This window comes from Saccostrea cucullata, unplaced genomic scaffold (assembly GCF_032062105.1).
Source record: "Saccostrea cucullata isolate Sc308-1 unplaced genomic scaffold, CSIRO_AGI_Scuc_v1 ctg2145, whole genome shotgun sequence".
In the NCBI taxonomy this organism is placed as follows: domain Eukaryota; kingdom Metazoa; phylum Mollusca; class Bivalvia; order Ostreida; family Ostreidae; genus Saccostrea; species Saccostrea cuccullata.
Window position 1 is genome coordinate 1 of NW_026934686.1, and position 4,326 is coordinate 4,326.

Consider the following 4,326-nt stretch of genomic DNA (forward strand, 5'->3'; position numbering starts at 1 on the left):
AAATAACCCCATTCTACTCCATAAACACCCCCAAGAATTTTTAAGAAAAAACCTCTATTTTTAAACTGGAACTACTTGAGTGGTCAATGAAATAGGGGTAAAATTAGTAGTCTGTAACCCTATGCAGAGTTGTCGTTCGTTCCTCTCTCAGACACCTCTGCAATGGGCTCACGTCAAGATTTTTGACATAACGTATAAAACGTGATATTTGAAGGATTGTTTCAATTTAAATTAATAGTTTTGTATTGATTTAGTAAATATCTATCTCAAAATTCAGACATAACCATAGAAATTGAATTATAATGAATTAAAACAAACGCACTATTTCTCGTGTTTAACACTGTGATATACGCGAGCCAACGACAGAGGTGAATGTATGAGCCGATGGTAGAGAGTGCAACGCACCGCGCCGAAATTCAATTTTTGGGTGTTCCACGCAGCCATGTTGAACTTGATCGTGATGTTGTACAGAAGGAAAGGGCGATAGAGAGTGTCGCGAAAAGGAAAAAGGTGATAAGCTTTGGATGGAATTTCTGTTTTAACAGAAGATGAAGACATTTTACGACCCTGTGCTGCGGTAGGAACAATGTACAAAATTTTAATATGTTGACGGTGCGACCGTTAGAGCGAGCGCAAACTCTTCAATTGTTTTAATTTAGATCGGGCTCGTCAAACCGCACGTGGGATTTGGTGCGTCTAGACTCTGACGTCACATGACGTCGTATGTGAGTTCCAAGAAAAAGCCTGAACAGTGCTGAAAGTTAATGAAGAACGTTTCGTTTTGTATTTATCTTCAATATATATCCATTTAATCAAGGCGGGTAAACTTTTTGTTGATCATTTGTCATTATTCTCGCGAGAACGTAGCTAAAACAAGTGATGCATTGTGAGTCGAAATTACAGCATCAAAAAATTCTATCGAATGAATGTGAGTAGTCCGAATTTTCACTTCGCACAGGCGTTGCTTTAAGAGCTCGCAGTGACGAGCGTCGCTTCGCGACGCTCGCTGCGCTCGCTATTATGTGTCCTTGAGTGAATAATTGCTTCTGCTATTGACAATGTTACTGTTCCTAAGTCTGGGCACTACACATAAATGCCTGGCAGTAAAAACGTTTGGGCAAGCTCTATCTAAATTTTGTAATAATTATTTAACAATTTTAAACATCTCTAATAAAGATTGATTTTAACCAGAATTTCCTCGTTTGGAATTGGTTCCTTTCCTCTGTTCAGCATTTACAGAGTATGTTGTACAATGTAAAAAAAAGTATATATATTTATTTCTTAATGCATGTTCAAGATCATATTTAGCACTTATTTTGATTATTTAATAGTTGCAGTGGAATGTGCCTGAGACGATCCCCCACAGCGCCTGCATATATAGTCAGCTTGTGAAAATGGTGAGAACCATGCAGTTAACACAAATAACCTAACATTGTTTTTATTAACTTGTACCTTTTAGCATGAGGCTATAAAAAATATTGCAACTTGAATTACTATTTACCAAGTAAACAAGACGAGGCTTATATATTCTTAATTTCCTTATCCTAAAAATACAAAAGCAATGGATTCTGACAGGTAATCTAAACATACTATAAATTGCACAGAGCTATGCATAACTATTTTACATTAAATACTTAAGCATAAATTATTGAAAATAGCTATCATATTCTATGATGCACAATTATGCATGCATTATTTACAGGAATCCGAATACTCACAAGAAATGACAAAAGCAGTATGAAAATTAACACAAAGGTAAAATTTCTTAAACTTTCTGTAAGATCAATAAAATCACACGAATTGATTTTTTTAGCTGACCTGAGCCATTTAAAGACCCAAGCGAGTTTTCTGATCAGTGTCGGTATTCGTCTGTCAATTGTAAACTTTTTCCAATTTTCACATTCATCAGAATTACCGGGGGGTAATCCTAATTTGAACTAAAAAAACCCTGCAAGATACATCTTTTCTTTCAGAAATTGTGCCAGAAAGTTTGAAGTATCTATGGGAATAATCAACATGAACTTGCTAAGCCTTCCTTCTTAAAGTGACATGACCAGATATTTGGCTACCCAGTCTGAGGTACGAACTAATCATTTGTACGACGACTTGTTTATGAGATTGCCACCATTTACTGGAACTTTGAATTTGCTGTCCACTTTAAACCCCTTCTATCTACAGTGTAAGTTGTTATATATTTTATTTTATGTTAAATCACTTGCCCATTATCCCAATAACTTGTATGTTAAATGCTGTAGATGCTAACCTTTGCATTTTTGTAAACTCTTAAATTCCATGTGTTCCGAGTATGGTGCGCCATTACGTTCATCCATTTCGCATCATTTTTTGTTGTCTCTAGATTTGATCTTATACATATTATATGTTTTTGAAATAATTCCCTGAACTAGATCACAAAGTTTAAGAATTTTATTATTGTATGAATGTTATCTACTTGCTCTAATCATAAACACATCTGTTTGTATATTTTTTTTCTACGAAATGCTAACCTGTTATTAATTTTTCATATTTTTTTTTATCCATAGTATCTTTCTGCTAAATGAAATTAAATATTGTGGAGTAACATGGAGAAAAGGGCACCTCAACATGTTCAAGGTCAAGCAGGTAAACATGGTGGTAAAATGCTCAAAAAAAAGATGACAAAAAGTCACTAGTCCCCAATTTACATGAACATCCACAAAATCTGTAGCTTGCTTGTCTGAAACTATAGATACATATGTCTTAATATGTTAAATGTTAAATGTTGAAAATTCTATTCTTTTCATTTTCATAAACTTTGTAAAACTTCAAATTCCATGTGTTTGGAGTATGTACCATTATGTATGTTTCGTATCATATTTTGTTGTCTATAAATTTGATCTAAACATATAATTATATGTTTTTTTTATGTTATTCACTTAACTAGATGACACAGAGAATTTTGTTATTGTGTAAAATGTTATCTACTTGCTTTAGTCATAAGTACACCCTGTTTGTATATGTTTTCTCCTTTTTTGTACATTCTTTCTACGGAGAGCCATACCTGTTAATAATGTTTCATATTTTGTTTTTTACAGCTTATTACCTTATCCATAGTATCTTGTTGCTAAATGAAAGAATTAATGTGGAGGAACAGAGAAAAGGGCACCGCACCATGTTCAAGGTCAAGCAGGTAAACATAGTGGTAAAATGCTAAAAAAAAAGATGGCGAAAAAGTAATTAGTCCCCAGTTTACATGAACATCAACACTAGCTTCAAAATCTGTAGCTCGCTGGTCTGAAATTATAGATAAGTATCTGTCTTTATATCTTTAATGGTCTTCTGTAAATGTCAAAGTTCTGATGTTAAGAGAACCACCTGTCTAAACAGTAGACTAAAGAAACATTATATGGAACAAAACTCACAAACTCCTATCTGTGTCGTTCAATCGTTCGTTTTCAGATCAACATTGTAATCAATGTAATCGCACACAAATGTAAACACATCACCCCATACATGTAATATTAAATAGACTGCCATATGCACTTTCTTTTAAAATGTAGATTGGTTCAAAAATATTTCAGTTGTCGATAATTAATCAAAATTGAGCTGTGTTTCCTCTAGGTCATTTGATAAGTTTACATTCAACTCAGAAATTTGTGTACTATTTAATCTATGCAATTGCATAAATCCGGAAGCACACATATAATATGTATATATAGGCAAATTGGTATTAATTTGTATGTTTGTTGTAGAAATTTGGAGCTTGATGTGCTCCTCCATAGCTGAAAACTTCTTGGGATGAAGAGAAGAAAAAGCAAGAAGAAGCAGTTTTAAATATTAATTACGTCTTCGTACCACAAAAAATGATTCGAAAGATGATACTACCTATGAAATTAGGAAACTGAAGTGGCGTTCTGATGAATGTGAAAAAGTCCTCAAAGAACAGGACACCAAAAGTGCCACTCTCAAATCAAAGCACTCTAAAAGGCAGAGTATAAGAAGAACTAGGACAAATAAAGAATTGAAGAGAGTCAAACCTATTGATGTCGTTATTGAACAGAGATGGGCTATTAGAGATGAAATATCTGAATTGCTACTGTTTTGCACAAATGTGTTGCTTTTTTTTTACTTATCTTTAATTGACACATTCAATGTTAATAGATAAGAAAAATATATCTAGTGTTATATTTATGACAGTGAAAGTTTTTTCTGATGCTTGATTACAGATTAAAACTGTTATGTTTTTTATTGTTTAAACATTTATTGGTTTATTGTGTAGTATGCAATCATATACATTTTAATCTTGATTTATATATCACATATATGTACAAGTTTGACTTAAATAATAAG

The 4,326-nt window shown here is 33.1% G+C and overlaps 1 long non-coding RNA gene across 1 annotated transcript; it reads left to right on the forward strand.

Moving 5' to 3' along the window:
* The first annotated feature begins 493 nt into the window (after window positions 1-493).
* On the forward strand, window positions 494-4,038 carry LOC134241181 (uncharacterized). The gene is made up of 7 exons (XR_009986606.1): window positions 494-577; window positions 1,332-1,397; window positions 1,703-1,755; window positions 1,974-2,079; window positions 2,541-2,619; window positions 3,072-3,166; window positions 3,729-4,038. It is a non-coding gene; the product is annotated as an uncharacterized LOC134241181 (long non-coding RNA).
* Window positions 4,039-4,326: the final 288 nt, after the last annotated feature.